This window comes from Tasmannia lanceolata, unplaced genomic scaffold (genome assembly GCF_043159265.1).
Source record: "Tasmannia lanceolata isolate RefF3 unplaced genomic scaffold, GAP_Taslan_0.1 ptg000003l, whole genome shotgun sequence".
Taxonomy (NCBI): Eukaryota; Viridiplantae; Streptophyta; class Magnoliopsida; order Canellales; family Winteraceae; genus Tasmannia; species Tasmannia lanceolata.
The window spans coordinates 40,379,580-40,400,244 of NW_027518680.1; the positions used below are offsets into that span (position 1 = coordinate 40,379,580).

Consider the following 20,665-nt stretch of genomic DNA (forward strand, 5'->3'; position numbering starts at 1 on the left):
CCAGCCATGCTGTACGGCTAAGAATGTTGGGCCACCAAGAAGCAGCATGTGCATAAGATGAGTGTAGCGGAGATGCGAATGCTTAGATGGATGTGCGGCTACACAAGGTTAGATAGAATTAAAGATGAAGACATTCGTAAAAAGATGGGGGTGGCACCAATTGAGGAGAAGATGAGAGAGCACTGCTTAAGATGGTTTGGACATATCCAACGTAGGCCTTTGAATGCTCTAGTGAGAAGAGGCGACTCGTGCCAAATTGATGGAGTAAAAAGAGGTAGGGGCAGACCGGAAACAATTTGGGTAGAAACAGTGAGGAAAGACTTGATAGCTAGGAACATAACAGAGAACATGACCTTGGATAGGATGGAATGGAAGAAAATGATCCATGTAGAAGAAGACAACTAGAGCCAGGATTAGAGCCGATAGATTCCTTTCACCTTCTTCATGAAATTGTTTTAAAGGATTCATTTAGCCGACCCCAACTAGTTTGGGACAAAGGCTTTGTTGAGTTGAGTTGAGTTGATATCCAAAGAAAAGTTCTCCAAAGTGTTCATGTGTTCACGATACTGATAAGCATATATTTTATACAGTATTCAGAAACGTATAAAACCAATAAAAATTGACTATCTCCTCAAATTTGACCACTTCATAGTTGTCAATTTCATTTTTGTCAGTTTGTTTTGGTCAAAGGGATGTGACGTTTTGGTGTTATGTTTCAAAAAAGATGCTATGGCCAGAGATTTTATTTTTTTTTAAGTAAAAACTCAAAAATAAAAAATTTGTTAGAAAAACTATAGGAAAACATTATATCCGCCTAAAATCGGAATTTGTTCATTTCAGGATTATTCTGAGGCTCTTCCGGAAGGTATCAAACTCATATTGTTCTATTGAAATTAGAAAGGAAAATGAAATATGCGATGTACCTTGGAAGTATTTGTCTTTCTTCAAAATGTGGTATAAAAACAGCACACTTTGGAAGTAAAAGATGTAAACAATCCTTGGGTTCTTTGCCAAGGATTTTAAAAAAGATCCAGCCCGTCAAAATGATGATTTCAGTAACAAATTTGACATACCACACACCATTGCTTTCTTGGATCTTGGCGACTTATTATTTCTTTAGGCGCTTAGTTTTGCAAGTCTGAATTTATTTGACCTTCACTCTACACACCTCCGGGCTGGATGCCTTTGAATGTGAATTACTTTAATCTCAATGGAGTTAAAAAACATGTCTGAGAGGAGGGACTTCACGAGCCATATATATCCTTATGAAGAAGTTTCCCATCAAACTTTTTCACCCTATGTTGCATCAATACAGATATGAGTGTCAGAATCTGACACTGGTATCGATTGTCGGATTAAGCAAACCGCAAACCGCAAACTGCAAAAAGAACGATTCGTGGATTCGCCAAAATAAACAGATGACAGAGATCTAGAAGTGTCTTAGAGAATCCTAAAGTTTTAGAATCCGAGATATGTCTGACACGCATTCTTCGCTCTTCGCCCATTTAGAAGAATCCAAGTAACAATGTCTTTACCTAATATCCATGTCAAAAAAAAATGTCTTTACCTAATATAGCTCTTGCTATTTATGTTTTCTTAAATTAAACTTAGCATCCTGCTATGTTAAACACTTTCAATAAGGTAACTTACCTCCGGTCATTAGATGAGGCAACACTTGCTAAACCAATTTGTAAAATATTCTTGCAAAGGTCATGTTGTAGGGAAACTTCCTAACAAAAGAAACTCAAAAAAGATTGCAAATAAATCAAACTTAAGGACAAGAAATTAATAGAAGGATTTGAGAAAGATAATATTATTGAAGAAGCAATGAAAATGGGGGATTTGATCAGTGTTTATAGCCTCATTTAAAAAAGATGCTAAATACCCTTCAAATGGCTATAAAATAGTCAAAAGGCAAAAAATAAGGCCAAAATGGTATAAAAACAACAAACAAATATTCGAAACAAATGAAATGGACTGGTGCAGAATGAATTTTCGGTTGGGCCGTTTGTTCCTATTTTATGTTCTAGTTTTCCATCTAGTATGAGATGTTTAGCTTGTTTTGGGTGGAACAAAACAAATTTCACAACTAGATTTGAATTGACAGGTGGAAGTATCAGCTGTGTCGAATGTTAGAGAGATTTTTTGTCCTATTAAGGGTATTTTTTGTCGTGGTAAAATATTAGTATATGTTGAGGAAGAGAATGAAAGAAAGAGATTGTAAGTTAGGGAGACTCCTCCTCACTTATGTATTTATATATAATGAGAAAAGTACAAAAGACGGATATGCCCATAGGCATATACATACACTAGCACTCCCCCTCAAGCTGGAATGTATATGTCAAACATTCCTAGCTTGCTACAATTATCACTTAATTTAGCTTTGTTTAATGGCTTGGTAAACATATCTGCTAATTGGTCTGCCGATCTAGTGAACACTGTGCATATTTCTCCTTTTTGAATCCAGTGCCGGATGAAGTGGCAATCAACCTCGATATGTTTAGTTCTCTCATGAAAGACTGGATTTGTGGCAATGTGAATCGCTGCCTTGTTGTCGCAATATAACTGAGAAGGAGATGACGGGGAGAAACCGATCTCTGACAATAGAGAGCGTAACCAGATGAGCTCTTCACTTGTGTGTGCCATAGCTCTATACTCTGCCTCTGCATTAGATTTGGAGATAACATCCTGTTTCTTACTCCGCCATGACACAAGGTTACCTCCCACAAATGTGCACTATCCTGTGGTAGACCTCCTATCAGCTGTAGATCCTGCCCAATCTGCATCTGTGTTTCCTTCTATCTTCTAACATCCATGTTTCTTGAATAGCAACCCTCTACCTGGAGCACTTTTTAAATACGAAGAATCTGAAGAACTACTGCCCAGTGTGAAGTATGAGGTGAACTCATATGTTGGCTGATAGCACCAACAACAAAGGAGACATTTGGGCGTGTGATTGTAAGGTAGATAAGTTTACCAACAAGTCTCCTGTATCTGCCTGGGTCATCTAACAAGTCTCCCTCTTCAGATAGTAACTTCACATTTGCATCCATGGGAACTGAGGCAGGTTTCACTCCAAGACAACATGTCTCCTCAAGCAAGTCTAAGACATATTTCTTCTGTGAGAGAGAAATCCCCTCTGTCGAATATGCAACTTCAATGTCCAAGTATCTAAGAGGACCCAAATCCTTGGTAGAGAACTCATTTTGCAAGAATGTCTTCAATTTCTGGATCCCAGCTGTATCACTGCCCGTGATGATGATGTCATCGACATAGACTATCAAGAGTACACACCCAACTGGAAACTGATAGCTGAAGACAGAATGATCAACTGCACACTGCTTCATACCAAAGCCCATAATGACATCATTGAACCGTCCAAACCATGCTCTAGGAGACTGCTTAAGACCGCAAATGGCTTTCTTTAATCGACACACAGAGGATGACTTCTTCCCCTGAGCAACATACCCAGGAGGTTGCTCCATGTAAACTTCCTCTGTGAGGTCACCGTGAAGAAACACATTTTTGACATCCAACTGATGTAGAGACCAGCCCTGATTGACAGCAAGGGAAAGTAGAACACGCACTGGAAGAATCTTCGCCACGGGAGAAAATGTCTCGCCATAGTCCACCCCTAATGTCTGAGTGTCCCCTTTGGCAACCAAACGCGCCTTAAGGCGCTCAACAGAGCCATCAGGCAAATATTTCACAGTATAGACCCAACGACACCCAACGGGGCATGCACCAGGAGGCAATGGAACTAAATCCCAAGTCTAATTTGCCTGAAAGGGCATCTATCTCAAGGTCCATAGTAGCGCGCCACCCCGGATGATCAAGTGCTGCAGCCAAGGACTCTGGCAAAGAAACAGAAGATAGAGAGGACACAAACTATAGAAAGCAGGCGTGAGAGCATCATATGAAACAAAAGATGAAATATGATTGAGCAGTACTATGAGATCGAGTGCGAGAGGCAATAGGAGAGTCGATAGATACCTGAGATGGGGAAGGAGGGAGCTCCTGATGGGCTAGCGTTGGCGCTACCGGAGATGGATGAGCTGCAGAAGTATGGCAGCGCTGATAGGTCTTCTTAATTAATGGAGCCGGAGGTCGAGAAGGAACCTGTAAGAGAGGAGAGGTATCTGGAGCATGAACCACAGAAGGAGAAGGTAAGGGAGAAGATGGAGATGGACAAACCACCAGGTCAGGAAGAACGGGAATCAGTAGAGGAAGATCGGAAGAATGAGAGGGAGGAGTCGTATCCGGAGAGCTCAGAAAGAAGGGCTCAGTCTCGAAGAAGGAAACATCAGCCGAGATATGATTGACGCAACCTAGGGCTATAACAACGATAACCTTTCTGGGTGCGTGAGTAGCCGAGGAAAACACAGCGTTCAGATTTGGGATCTAATTTATCCAAACCAGATCCAAGGTTGTGGACAATGCAAACACACCCGAATACCCGAGGAGGAAGAGGAAATGGCTCATGATGAGGAAGTAAAATGGAGAAAGGGGATGAGCCGACTAGAACCGAGGATGGAATCCGATTGGCCAGATAGTTAGCAGTGAGAACTGCATCGCCCCAATAAGATTTGGGAACTCGCATCTGGAAGAGAAGAGTGCGAGTTCCATCCAATAAGGATCGAATTTTTCTTTCAGCGACACCATTCTGTTGAGAGGTGTGAGCACAGGAAGATTGATGTATTATACCACGAGTGGAAAGAAATTCCTCAAAACCATTGGACTTCGAGAAATATTCCCTGGCATTATCAGTGCGAAGGCATTTAAGAGTACAATTAAATTGGTTAGTAATTTCTGAATGGAAAGTACGAAAAACAGATAATACTTCTGAGCGATCTTTCAGTAAATAAAGCTAACACATACGTGAATAATCATCAATAAAAATATCAAAATAATGATGTAAAAAAACAAAGGTAGTCCGCGCGGGATCCCATACATCAGAATGCACTAAATCAAAATGGTGCGAGGCCTGACTAACAGGCCTAGACGGGAAGGACACCCTATGGTGTTTCCCGAGTTCACAGGCCTCGCACGTAAAGGGGGTAACAGAAGAAGAAACTATAGATGTCCGTCGCAAACGATCATGGCTAGGATGTCCAAGACGGCAGTGCCACTGATATGCGTCGCTGGAGCTATGTAAAATGGGATGAGAAGGGCTACAGTCCAGACGATACAGCCCATCTATCTCACGGCCCGAGCCAATTGTCCTCCCAGTCAAGAGATCCTGAAACAAGCAGTAAGAGGGATAAAATGAAACAGAACAATTGAGATTTTTAGTAAGTTAACTAACTGAGAGTAAATTAAAGGGTGACTTAGGTACACATAGAACAGAGGATAATGTAAGTCCAACACGAGGAGAAATATCACCAACACCAGAGATAGGAGTGGAGCTCACATCAGCCAGTGTGATGGACTGATCAGAAAGTGGACGAAATGGACGAAGCGTGGAAGTACCTGTCATATGATTGGAGGCTCCAAAATCTATGATCCAGGAGCTGGAGCTAGTAAGAAAAGATGCAGGGGAGCTACCTGGCTGAGCCACGGTCGCAGTCGGGGGATGGCTGGTAGACCTGAGACGCTGTAATTCATCATAGTCAGCACTAGACATAAAAACACCATCAGGCTGCGGCCCAGTGCTGGTCGGAACGAAAGCAAAAGAGGGCTTAGAAGAGTCTGGTGCAGCGAGGTGTACAGAGCGGCCAAAACGAGCCTCAGAAGAAGGACGAAGCTCAGGGTGCAAAACATAGCAGGTCTCCATGTAGTGTCCCTCATGACGACAATGCGAGCAATATGGACGTGGTCGGCCACCACTCCCTGCAGGAAAATCTCGTCCATCACCACGACCACCACGGCCAGAGTCACGGCCGCGACCAAAGGTGCCTCCACCCCGAGTAGCACAGTCACCTACGCCATAGGCACCAGTGGCAGTAATATCAACCGAAGGAGCCGATACAAAGTCATCAAGAGCACATTGTTGGGCACGCAAGTAAACCTCCTGAAGAGAGGGCATCGTGCCAAATCCAAATATCTGCTGACGAAGATGCATGTACTCAGGACTCAAAGTGTCGAGAAACTGAACGACACGTATCTGATCACGCTGCTGCGCCGCCGTAGTCAAATCAGTGGTAAGAGGCATAAGAACATCTAACTACTGGCAATGGGAAACAAACTGACAGTAGTAGGTCGAGAGAGGAGTGTCTCCGCGGCGAAGGTTCATCCACTGAGAATATGTGGAACAGATTCGAGAGAGGTTGCCTTTCCCGGAGAAGGTAGTAGCAGTATGATCCCAAACCTGGCGAGCAGTGGGAAGGTGTATCATGGTCCCAGAAATCTCAAGGGACATACTCTGCCAGAGGAGAGTACGGATAAGGGCATCGTCCTGCTCTTACTTATCATAAGTGGGATCACTAGAAGGAGGAGGGTCACGACAAAGAATAGAAATCTTCCCCCTAGCAATGAGATAGGTCTCCACAACCACTTTCCAATTCAGGTAATTGGAACCATCAAGCCTTACTGTTGTTATGGGAGGAAAGGAACCATTCATCGAAGAGGATGAGGGAATATAGGAGGAAGATGAGGGGCGAGTCGGAGGAGCAGAAGCCACAGAGGGCTGCACGCAAGCGGGATCCTCAATCACTGGATCCATGAGTAAACAATCGAAGAGAGAAAAATGAACTGACGAAAAAGCTACGATGTCTCGCGTATATCAGTGAAATCAATAATGGAGATAACGGCTCAGGAGAGAGAGAGAGAAATGATAAACAGGGCATGAAAGAAACCCTTGATGACATGAAGAAAATAACGGATATAGAAGTATGAAATCGGAGCCGCCGAGAGAAAAATAAAGAGGAGAATATTGTAAGAGATTTAAGCCATTTGGGAAGAGAGGTAGATGAGGGTTGTTAAAAATAAACAAACTAGGCAAAAAATATAGGGTGGGTTATCCACGATGGAGAAAGGAGGAGATAGAGGGTTATGAGGGACAGGGAAGCGAGGCAACAAGAGGTGGTGTTAGAGCAGAGGGGAATGGGGGAGGGGTGGAGTGGGGCGGGGGCGTGGGGCGATGGTACTGGAGGGGTGTGCGAGGGGGGGCGTGGGGGTACTAGAGGGTTGGGAGAGGGGGCGGGGCGGGGGTACTGGAGGGGAATGGGAGGCGGGGCGGGGTGATGGAGGAGGGGGGGGGGCGGGCGTACTGGAGGGGTGTGGGAGGGGGGCAAGTGATGGAGGAGGGGGGCCGGGGGTACTGGAAGGGGTGGGAGATGGGGTTGGGGCGGGGGATGTGGAAGGGGGTGGGGCGGGAAGAAGAAGAAGAAGGGGATGGTTTAGGGTTAGGGTTAGGAAAGGAGAGAAGAAGAAGAAGGAGGAGGAGGGGAAAGGGAATGGGTTAGGGTTAGGATTTCAATTGGGTCCCTAAGGATTCAAAACCCTAGGGCTCTGATACCATGTTGAGGAAGAGAATGAAAGAAAGAGATTGTGAGTTAGGGAGACTCCCCCTCACTTATGTATTTATATATAATGAGAAAAGTACAAAAGACGGATATGCCCATAGGCATATACATACTCTAACAGTATATAAGTCATTTGATCCCTCTAATTTGACTCGACGAACACCCCCCCCCCCCCCCAAAAAAAAAAAAAAATTTCTCTTTTTTGTTCTTTTCTCTAGTCTTTCCTATACTTCACATATACAATATTAAATCAAATCTGACATGGTATTATCTACGCCCAAGATTATGATAGCATCATGGGAGAAATTCTAATCACTTATGCTATGTTTGGTTGCTTGGGGTGGCTCGGAGAGTAGTGGAATAGGAAGTCAAAGGGAGAAGACATGCATTTTGATTTGCCTAGAATTAACTCGGAAAATTGTGTAGTAGTGTTTGGTTGCGCGGCAAATACTCGGAGAGTATAAAAAGTAGGTGGTGTCATTACCAATATAGGGAGATAGGAGAGAGGGAAGAGAGAGAAAGAGAGAGAGAGCATCATTCCCTAGAAAATTCAACCATAATTCTTTGTTTTTGGAAGAAGGGGACAAGAAAGAGACAAGCAATTATTACATGAGAGAAATCCAAGGGAATCAAAGGGAGTCCAATGCATTTTGGCAACCAAACATGGAATGGCATGCCAAATCCAAACCAAATTCGGGCGGCTGCCGAGCTTTTGTGCAACCAAACGAAGCATTAAAGGGACCTCATCCTTTCTTTACCCTGTATTCCCTTCAATCCTCTCTGACATTATATTTTTCTAGAACTTTCAGAACACTCATTTTCCCTCATTATCGACTCTCTACCATAACTGATATTTTTGTCTTTCCTTCTCTACTCTCTTATCTATTAATTTCATTAGAGTTTTAAATCCATTTTGGGAGGTTTTTTCATATTTTTTTGTGCTTTTATATTGGTTCAAGTCTTTACGTCCTTAGAAAGGGGTAGTTTAGTCCTTAGGATTTTTTTTATGTGTATGATTTAAGTACTTTATGTTGGGTTTGTGCATATTGTAGGCCCAATAAGAGGCATATTAGCCCGTTAGGACTTTTAGGGATTTATTTTCATGTTATTTAGTTTCTAAGATTTTTATTTCCATGTTTTAGTTTTTAGGGCCTTTATTTTTCAATGTTATTTTATTTCTAATTATTTCAATTGCTTATATAAGTACCTCATGTAAGAGAGAGTTTACTTTTGATGAATTAATTGATTGAATACATATTTCTCTCCCTACAGATTTCTCTTCTCCTCTCCCCTAATCTCTATTCTTCCCCCCTTTCTCTTCTTCTTCTTCTTCTTCTCTTCTCTTTTTCTTCTTCCATTTCTCTTCTCTAGCCCACATTAAAAAGACTACATTTATTTTATTATTTGATTAAGCTTCTTGGAGAAAAAGGCTTCATCTTCTTTTTCTTTCGTGAGATGCCAAAGAAACTCATAGTGTGAAGCCTTGAGATAAGTAGATTCTAATTACTTGTGATTTATTGTTTCTATTAATCTCCTTTTATCATTTTTTTTGTTTCTTCTCATAAACCAACTCGGGAACCCCAAACATGCATTAACCTCACCCAAAACCTCTCTTGCATTCTTCTTCACCTATCTTCTACCCAAAAGTATCTGCTCTCCCACCCGTTGAGAGAACTTGGCTCCTCAGACAAAGGACCCGCTGAGGATCGATGACTCAAATAGAATCTCCCTAACCTGCCAAGGCACCTCCTCAGAAGAAAGTACCTCCGGAAAAGATCTAGCGTGACGCACCTCTTCAGGCCCACCACGTGGTTAATAAAGGAAAGAATGCATCGTCAGGACTCTGGGATTAATTATGCAAGAGCCACGCCATAATATCTAAGGATCTGGAGGACGACCTCATGCGAAGGAAACCAAAGGCCAACTCGAAGGAAGTCCTCATAGAAGCATGCCTCAACCAGCACGCTCCCAGTGGTCCAATAGGCGCAAGACAAAAGATTCAGGCACCTGGTATTCCGATCTAATCCGAGCGGTCCAATAGGCGCAAGACAAAAGATTCAGGCACCTGGTATTCCGATCTAATCCTGTCAAAGATCATCTATAAAAAATGACCCCTCATATTAAAGGTCGAAGCCATGAGGCTTATCTTCCTCAGAGTCTCTAGCAGAGACGCCCTGCTTTCCCTTAAGGTCTAGGTCAACATATGAACATAGTTTTAAATTTCGGCCGAAATATTTCGGTTTTGGTTTGGACCGAAACCAGAAGTACATTGAATCGAAATTTTACTTGATTTCCCCAAAATTTAGCTGAAATCCGAAATTTCGGAATTTCGGTTGAAATTTCTTTTTTCGCCCTTTATTAAAAAATTTCCACCGAAATTTTATACATTTCGGTGGAAATTTTAAAAATTTTGTCAAAATTTTACATGATTTTGGCCGAAATTTCCACCGAAACCGAAATATTTCGATTTCGGTGGTGGCCGAAACCGACACCAAAACCAACATTTAAAACCTTGCATATGAAGCTCTGAGAGAAGGTTCGACACCAACATTGGTCGGAACTAATTCCTTCCACACTGACCTGGTAGTAAACACCCTGACAAGATCCCCCCAATTCTAGACTACGACTACTTTCCAAGCTTTCCCCATGCATGGTTGTTGGGATGAACAATAAGGAGGAAACGAAAAAGCTTATAACAAAAGGAAGGAGACATAGCAGATTAAGTCAGATGTCCTGCATCAGACCTTCCAACGGCAAAAGAGCACTGACTATCACTCCAGATCTCTCTTAACTTGGCTTCGCACGAATGAGTGAAAAAGGAAAGCCCAACGCTACCTTATATATACCATTTATGAATCATGGATACAGGTACGACACGACACGGGTACGTGGGTAATTTTCCAAAAAAAAAAAAACGGGTGCGGGTACGTTCGGGTACGCTAAATATAATAATACATATTAATATTTTATTATATATTTATAAAAATTTTAAAAAATAATTGGACAGCAATCAAATAACAATAACATCACCAAAATGGAAAATTCTAATATTATTCTTCATTTCGTAAGCCATACTTCATAACATGAGGCATCAATACATCATTCATTAGAAAAAAAGTATGTCGCCAGTGTGTTGACCAGTGTGTTGACCAGTGCCTGACAAGATGAATAATTTTTAGAGACCAAATTATAAGATTTTTTATACCGGACTTTTGGGATTTAATAATTTTGGACATGATAGATTTTATGAATTTTTAAAGTTTGAAAAATACCCCACCGTTTGGAAGTTACGAAAGTTTAAATTTTGACCCGACCCTTTCCCTTTGAATTTTGTACTAGAACAGGAGAGCTGACTTTTTTTCCTTTTAGATTTGGGTCTTGAAACTATTTTTAATAAATCCAAATTGGGGGTATTCCGTTATTACATGTAAATCTTAAGTATTTACATGTAAATACTAAGTACAGGGGAGGAGAGAGACGAAGCAGGAAGGATTTACACCAGCTGGGAGAAGCAGGATGTGTCGGGTACGCATGGGTGCGCACCCGACACGCACCCAACAACCAAATTTGGATTTTTTTTCCTTTCAAAATGTGGGTACGTACCCAGGACGTACCCAATACATGTCGGGTACGGGTACGGGAGCCCTGGGAGAGTACCCATGCTTCCTAGTACCATGAACCACCTTTAGTGGGAAACAACGTCATTTATCACAATTCAATTGCTCACACATGTGGCATTGTCGAGGGGCTACTTCCATGCATCACATCAATATTCTCCTCAAATAATATGCCGCCATGTTTACTGATGCAATGCTTTAGGAAACTAAGCATAGAATATGTATTCCGTTTACCGGCACAACGATTGGACGAACAAAGTGACTCGTATTTATGGCAACGATTGAAATGACCACCCCACGTCGTCATTAATGCGGCAATGAATTCAACCTTCACTACCTAAATTAACACACCATAAGATATTCTCTCCTGATTCTAAAGCAATACAACAGGATCTCAAGCGACAAAGATGAAAGCCCACCGGGCATCATGGACTAGTGCTTTGACTCGACGAAATCCGAGCAAGGAAAGTTCCCCTGAGAGCTGAGTGGACGAAGACAAGTCTGGACCCATGTAAAACTTGTAGACTTCCTCGGCCCAAAAATTGGCCCCAGAAAGTGGGGGCTTTATGTTAGCGAAAAATCAAATATCAACACGTGGCACGAGACCCACAAAAACCCTCAAGCAAGCATCCGCCACGCGGCATTAGAGAAGCGGGAGAAGCATGGGTACTCTCCGGAGGCCCATGTACTAGTGTCGGGTGCGGGTGCTCTTGGGTACGTACCGGGTACGCACCCAAACAACAAACAAAACGAAAATCTAATTTGGGGGTTTGGGTACGTATCGGTTGTGCTTGGGTGCGCACCCGGTTCGAATAAAGTTCACAATTACAGATTTCCAATAGAAGATTTACAATAGAAGGGCTGTCCCAATTAACAAAGGAGTGTGAATATATCAAACTATCTATAATATATATGGAAATGATATCAACACTCCAATGTTTTGATATCACGCTCTAGTAGCTTGTCTTTTAGTATTTAAAAGGCTATCAACAGGTTATTACAGTTCCGAAAATGCTCTCACATGCCCATTAAATACTAAAAGGCAAGCAAGGAGAGCATAAATATCAAAACAGTGAAGTGCTGATATCATTTCCCTATATATATATATATATATATATATATAGAGAGAGAGAGAGAGAGAGAGGTGTAGCTACACATACGTGTAGCTAACTTAGCTACACCGACGGCTTAAAATACAGTGGGCCCCACATTGTTTGGGTGATGCAAACCATTCATTTGATGGGCCCTCACATAGATAGGGTGTGCCCAAAAAATCAGCTACATAGGATCATCCCAACCCTATGATTTGTGGAGGCAAAAATGGACGTGTAAAAACCTTCACAAATCTGTCCATTTTTGCCTCCATAGTTTGAAGGGTTGGGATCATCCAATGGAGCTGATTTTTTGGGCATACACTATCAATGTGAGGGCCTATCAAATGAATGGTTTGGATCACACAAATAATGTGGGCCCATTGTATTTTAAGCCGTCGGTGTAGCTAAGTTAGCTACACGTATGTGTAGCTTCACTTAACTCATATATATATATATATAGGGAAATGATCAATGCTCCCCTTCTCATCACTTGGGACACCCAGCTGCATTGTACGTGGCAATCAGGTCACTTCATTCCTTCAAATGTGAAATTGTGAAGTACATCAGCCCCTTTGCAGTCATAGATACACTGCAGCTCGGTGTCCCAAGTAATGAAAAGGAGTGCATTTATCAGTTCCTTATATATATTGGTATATATATCCCGTGGTTAAAAACCTAACAACTTAGAAGTAATAATAGATTTTGGTGAAGTAATATTAGATTTTGGTGAACTATTCAATATATATATATATATATATATATATATATATATATATATATATATATATTACATTTTGGTGATGTTATTGTTATTTGATTGTTCTCCAATTAAATTGTTTGAATTCTTTAACAAAAATATTTAATTTCTAAATTTTTATAAATATAAAAATATATTATATTCAGCGTACCCCCAACTACCCGTATCCTTTTTTTTTTAAAATCACGTATCCACATACCCGTATCGTGTCGTACCCGCACCCCGTATCCGTATCTATGCTTCATTGCCGATAGTAGGCGCCCAGCCATTCGGCCGACAAGGAACCCTCAATCTACACGGCATCCAAAAGCCACGCGCCACCTTACTGCCCAATCGGCCGTCACCATAGTTGTCAAACTCTTACGAGTCGTACAAGTCAACTCTCAAGTCTAGTCACTAGGCTTTTGAGTCGAGTCGCATGGCGACTCGCCTATGCTGAAGACTTTAACGAGTCGTTTGGTGACTCTTACGAGTCGCTGCGAGTCGAGTCAAAAAATAAGATTCTTAGGAGTCAAAGTCGAGTCGGCGGGCTTAGACTTTCTTGTTGTGATGCTTGAAAACTTGAAAGTTGGAACTTAGAACTTAGTTATTATTTTTTTAATGGTGGGCAATTGCATTAAATGCGAAAAAAGACCGAGGAGGTCTATACAAATAAAGAGACAAAAAGAAAATGAAAGACAAGAACAAGCCCACTGCAAGGGTCAAGTAGGAACGAAGTTAAATAGCTCAACTCTCTCCCAAGAGACATCATCTCTAGCTAAACTGTCTGCCACACCATTAGCTAACTTCCTAACATGATGGAAATAAATCAATGCACCCCCCACCCTATCTTGGTTCTCCTCGAAGGAAGAGGCAAATCTCCAAGGGAAGGAATGAGACCCACTAAGTCACCTTATCACATTGGGTGAGTCCCCTTCTACCACTACCTTATTCAAATCTTCATTCTCAAGATACCTTATTCCTTGGTAGATAGTGCGCACTCCAGCTTCATTAGCGTCTGCGATTCCAATGGGACCCGCAAAAGCCCATTTCATAGCTCCAAAGTCATCCCTCAAGACTCCCCCAATTCCGGCAGGACCAGGGTTCCCCATGCTAAACCTGTATAAGTTTAGCTTCAAAAAACCATGTGCGGGAGGCTCCCAGTATTGGAAGTCTTGGTCTAAACCACCACAAATCTCCTTCCAACCATACCATAAATCATGGACGGAAACAAATCTAAAGCAAAGAAGGGTTTTCACCCATGATAAGTTCCAAGAAAAACTTAATTATTTTTGTGCATGCAACTTACAAGCATATAGTTATTTATATTTTTGGCTTAGATTTTTATCTATGTGCTGTTGGGTTATATTTTTTACATGCTTCATTTTTGTTATATAATTATATTTTTTAACTAAATTTCTATTCATGTCAAAACCTCTTACGAGCCACGAGTCATAAAATTAAGAAATGGAGCCATGAGTTGAGTCACGGGTTTACAACTATGGCTGTCACCGTGAATCTTCTAGAACAACGCAATAGCAGGGTGAATCATGACTTTCGTCTTGCGACTGAACGATTTCTACAGCACCGGTGCAAGCACCAATGCCAACAATGGCAAGGAAGACCATGCCAACTTTGCCCTATGTGGCACGCGACTCCAACAAATAAAAAGGAAAACCCAGACACCACAACAAGGAGGAGAGAGGAGCGGGAGAGAGGACCATGGTTTTAAATTTCGGCCGTTTCGGCCGAAATATTTCGGTTTCGATAGAAAACGAAACGAAATACACATTGTTTCGGAAAAGTACCAAACTTTGCCGAAACGTTTCGGAAATTTCAGCCAAAACGTTTCGTTTTCGGTGAAATTTCGGTGAAATGTTTCGGAAATTTTGGAAATTTCGGTGAAACATTTCGGAAATTTGTACAAGATTTTGTCCGAAATTTCATACCGAAACCAAAACCGAAACCGAGATTAAAACCTTGGAGAGGACACAACAGGAACAACTAGGCACAACCAGACACAACAAGCACAACAACGACACTACAACTATGTGTACACCGGACTGAACCCTCATAGCACCTTCCTTAACGTTTTACTCCATCTGTTGCCTCCTCTAACTTGAGTGTCGAAGGGTTTCCTCGCAGCCACGGCTCCAGGCATTCTTAACCCCTTTCTGTGTGCAGATAGCCCTGCCTCCCATTTCGCTTCCCCCGTTGAACCCAAGGAGCACTCTTCAGTCAACTCGAGACGAATTCGAGCAGCAAGCCAATCCTTCTTGGTTTTTGACGAAAAAGAATCCAGTACCTCTAGGTCGAATAGGACAAATGACTCCACATGGATATCTTTGTTGCAGAACAAAACAATTTGAATTATGCTCGGTCAACTGTAATGTGTATTACATAGTTACACAACTCCTCAACTGTGTCTCCATTGGCTGAATTCAATTGGGTTTCATTTTGAACAGGTCGTAGAAAGAAAGTGTCAGTAATCTGTGGAAAGGTTGAAGGACTGCACATGAGTTATCTTTGAAAAAGTTGTTGAAACAAAGAGCCTTTCTTTATAGTGGTAATATGTGTAATCGAAAGTCTACGAAGGAAAGAGCCTTAATATGATTGATTCTAGAATGACATAGGATGGGTCTATGGAAAATAATTTCGATAAAAATAGGAAATGATTTAATGGACAGGTAAAATAACTAGAACGGTGAACTAGATGGAATCCAATCAAGTTCTAGGTGAAATTTGAAATCAGAATTAATTTAGGATGATTTGGTTGTGAATGTCAATCTTTATGACAGTTAAACTACCTAGAAAATTCGAACAAGATCAAAGGATTCCATCTGTTAATACTTCTTAGAACATTATTCTCAACCCTCGAATTGGGGAAGTTAATCAAATATGATAGAAATATAACTAGATTTGGCTGTAGGATTTAATATCAAGGTTGAACACTTGAAATTCAAAATAAAACTGTTAGAAGGTAAGGAGGAGGTAGAGAGGAAGAAGAAGTGGAATGGAGAGGATGGAGAGTCTCCACTAAGGAGCCCTCCCATGAATATGATGTATATTGGGGCCCAAAGTAGGGCAACATGGTACCCTCAATACTACGCATAATGACTAAACTACCCTCACAGGTCACACTCTTCAACACTCCCCCTTAAGTTGGAGTGTATATACTGTGGATCTCTAGCTTGCTACAAAGAAAACTACAACAAACAACTATAATACCCATACAACAAAAAAGCAATAATCTCATACACACGGCACAACCAGCTTGGTGCAACACTCCCCCGCATGCTGCCGTGTTGATAAAAAACATAATAAAAATAGTAACGGCCACAGTGAGTGCAACAACGAGAGAGATCACAACAGGGCCTCCCCCTGAATCAGACCAACGGCTAATGAAGTTGCATACCAACAGCGATCAAACAGAAGCGCCCCAGCAGCGACGACAACGAGCCTCAAACAAAATAAGCTCTCCAAGGTGCACACTGTGAACAACGACGAAGTAGCACTGGTAGTGGCATCCGCTGAGTAGCACAACGCCAATAGAAGAAGAACAACCCCCAGAAAGGTGATCGTAACACACCAACGACGGGGGACACCACGTTGCCTGGAGAGACAACCAACTAACGATGGGGGACACTATGTCGCCTGGATAGAACACTAACCAACGACGGCAGATAGCACGTTGCTTGGGGCAGATAACCAACCAATGATGGGGGGACACCACGTCGCTTGGGGCAGATAACCAACCAACGACGGGGGATGCCACGTCACTTGGAGAGAATGCCAACCAACGGCGGCGGACAGCACGTCGCCTGGGGAGAACAACACCAACCAACGATGGCATACACGTCGCTTGGGGTAGATAACCAACCAATGATGGGGGACAACACGCCAAGGTTTTAAATCTCAGTTTCGGTTTCGATTTCGGTCATCAGCGAAACCGAAACGTTTCAGTTTCAGTACGAAATTTTGGACGAAATCTTGTAAAAATTTCACCGAAATTTTGCACTTCATCAAAACCGAAATTTAAAACCATGCAACACGCATTCTGGGGCAGATAAGGCTGAGAGCAACGCTAACAATCGGGCATATAGCCGGACAAGGAGAAGTGGACTGCAACGCAAACCATGATGAATGCATAAAACTACACAAGGCAACTACACACTCGTGTAAAAGCGGACACTAACAATGTGAGCCACTAACAGAGAATGGTGATGTCAATAACATAAAACATGAAGCAGAAGGAAACAACAATCAACACGAAGAAGAAACCAACCGACCAACAAATCACCAACAAGGAAGGGTGAACAATAATATAAAGGAATCATACTAATCAAGGAACTGCCAACAAAGAGTGGTTAACAGCATCAGCTAGAGAAGACAATAAAACAAAAGAGGAAGAACAACAACCAACTAGAACCACCATAAAGGTAACCAAACCAACAAAGAAGAAATTACATAATGAGGAAATGACAAAAAACCTCACCAGCATTCCATCCATGGAACCTTCAACACCCCCCTCAAGTTGAGGCCTGAGGCCTTCAACTTGCAACGAAAAGAAGAACTTCATGGCACAACAGCCTTTTTGGACATTTCACCAAACACTTGGTGTGCACTTTTGAGATCAAGGCAAACACCATAGTATACAAGGAATATAGAGAGAGAAAACAAAGATTAGGATGGAGTGGATGAGGAGGCTCAAAAAAGAGAGAAAGAAAGAAAGGATTAAAGTTTAAATCATAAAGAAAGAATTTAACCCATAAAGAAGGGGGTCGGGAATGAAAAAGATCTCTCAAAAGGGATAAAGATTTAGAAAAGAAAGAGATTTATGGATTTGGGAACAAAAACGAAAGGGAATTATGGATTTAGAACAAGAAAGAACAAGAAAGAAAAATGAAGAAAAGAAGGAAAAGAGTGGATCTTTTTGGGTTACTTTTGTTTTTTTTTTTGTTTTTTTTTTTTGGAACATGGATGGATCTACGAATGATATTTACCAGAAGGGGTTGGGGTTTAGTGACTCACAAGATGGGGTTAGGGTTTAGGGATTTAGGGTTTGGGATTAAGGATTTGAGGTTTTGGATGGAGAAGAAATCCAAAATGGGTTTACGACAAATAAGAAGGGGAAGAGTGTAGGGTTACGAGTGATGCGAAGAGAATGTGAGAGAGGTGGAGGGTTTATGGCAAAATAAAAAGAAAGGAAGAGAAATCGCGCGAGAAGTGGGAGAGCGAGAGAGATACGGAGCTGGGGGGATTGCGCTGTGCACCAATGCGCACAACAGAAAGGGTTTTACACCAAAACCGAAATAGGGAGATAGATAGAGATAGAGATAGTATAGGGAGAGAGATTTGTGGGTTGGGATTTACAGCAAACAGAGAAAGGAAAAAAGAGGGGTTTACGAAAAACCCTATGAGAGAGAAAGAGAATGACATGAGAGAGGGTTGCGTGTGGGAGCTTAAGAGATGGAACTGCTCTTCTTTTCTTCCTTCCTTTAAGATATTTGCTCTGATACCATGTTAGAAGAGAAGGATAAGGTAGAGAGGAAAAAGAAGAGGAATGGAGAGTCTCCACTAAGGAGTCCTCCCATGAATATGATGTGTATATAGGGCCAAAGTAGGGCAACATGGCACAAAGACTACAATACCCGCAATACTACACATAATGAGTAAATTACCCTTACACACTCTTCAACTCTCAACTCAACTCAACAGAGCCTTTGTCCCATGCTAGTTGGGGTCGGCTAAATGAATCCTTTAGAAAACAAATTCATGAAGAAGGTAAAAGGGATCTACCCGGCTCTAATCCTGGTTCTAGTTGGGTTCTTCTACGTGGATCATTTTCTTCCATTCTATCCTATCCAAGGTTATGTTCTCTGTTATGTTCCTAGCTCTCAAGTCTTTCCTCACTGTTTCTACCCATGCTATTTTCGGTCTACCCCTACCTCTTTTTACTCCCTCAATTTGGCACGAGTCACCTCTTCTCACCGGAGCATCCAAAGGCATACGTTGGATATGTCCAAACCATCTTAAGCAGTGCTCTCTCATCTTCTCCTCGATTGGAGCCACCCCCACCTTTTTACGAATGTCTTCATTTTAATTCTATCTAACCTTGTGTGGCCACACATCCATCTAAGCATTTGCATCTCCGCTACACTCATCTTATGCACATGCTGCTTTTTGATGGCCCAACATTCTGAGCCGTACAGCATATCTGGCCTCACAGCTGTCTTATAAAACTTTCCCTTCAACTTGGTAGGGAATTTACGGTCGCACAGAACTCCTGAGGCAAGCTTCCACTTCAACCAACCTGGTCTTATTCTATGGTTAACTTCCTCTTCAATCTCTCCTTCCTTATGTAGAATTGAACCAAGATATCGAAATATATCCCTCTTAGGTACCTCCTATCCACTCATATTTAGTACCTCCTTACACACTCTTCAACAAAAACTTTAATATAAATTATCTAAAGAAATAAATCCAGAGATTTAGAGAAACAACGGAGGAAAACAAGAAGAAGTTCAAGAGATCGGAAGTTACCTGTGAAAGAGAGATAGAAGAAATACAAAGTTAAGAAGGCTTCACCCCAAGGTATACCTAAGACATCACACCACAAGGATCGTTAGGGCATCACACTAAGACACACATAGAGGAGGATATCACATCCAAATTGAAAAATTGCTGCCATTCAAAAAAATTAGTTGTTCTTGGGAGTAAACAATTTCATGCCTTGTGGCGATTCAAGCACTTTTTTCAACCAGATTTGGTACATATATTTGGGGAAGTATCTTGGTTTTTCTCTCATTTCTTATATCAGCTAATGATTTAACAGATTTCTTTCGATGGGCGAATCCTATAAGGATTTTCTGTTTGTGGGGCAATCTTTGCACCCCTTGCAATTTTTCTTCTCTCTCTGTAATAATTTTTCTGCTATTTCAGAGAAAATAAGAACTCTAGCCATGTCTTGTCCATATCCCTTCTAATTTTGTGCACTCCTTTTATTACATGATCAAGTAAGGTTTGCTCCTTCAATTATGTGAACAAGTACACTGTGGAAGTTGGGGGGTTGTGTAACCTCCCTAGGTCCATTTAGTAGCCTATTTTGCTGTTTAGGAGTCATTGCTTTCCATGGTCTCTGTTAGATAACAAACTCTTCTAAAGAGTATCTTTATTGGAGAACATGGTGGATGATAATGATGTGTGATGCGTTTCTTTTGTGGAATGATATGATACTTGAGTTTTACATGGACTAAGCATGGAAACCAGTTCTCATCATTTAATCACTTGCCTTTTGTTACTTAAAGTTGAGAAATGGGTTCTAGTGCTTGGCATCTTAAGAGGAATTCCTATTTACTTAGTAGCCTTGAAAGAGTCAAAATTATTTGGGTGTGTTTGTGCCTTTGTGGTTGTGTGGGTGGAAGGAGACAACAATCACTTCAAGGTTTTCTTGACCATCCCTTTATTACTTTATGTGTTGGTTATTCAAGAGAGGATGTTGGTTGATCTGTATGATATTCCTCTCAAAAGATGCGTATACTGTGATTTTTGAAGTTACTTTTAAGATGAGGCTCTGGCAAGCCCATAGTCTTGCTCAGCACTAGAGGATTTTTTCTGTAAGGTGTTGTTGTGTGGGTGGTGGTCCTCTTCAATTTTCAAGATGTTGTTTGTTTTTCCCTTGTTTTGTTTCTTTGACCCTTTTTTGCCATGTGGGCCCTTCAGAAGATGTGCATGCAAAAATTGGAAATTGTGGCT

At 41.6% G+C, this 20,665-nt stretch overlaps 1 protein-coding gene across 1 annotated transcript in view; it reads left to right on the forward strand.

Moving 5' to 3' along the window:
- Positions 1-20,665, forward strand: part of LOC143854562 (metal transporter Nramp3.2-like) — a 39,033-nt gene that overhangs the window by 3,184 nt on the left and 15,184 nt on the right. The window lies entirely within an intron of this gene.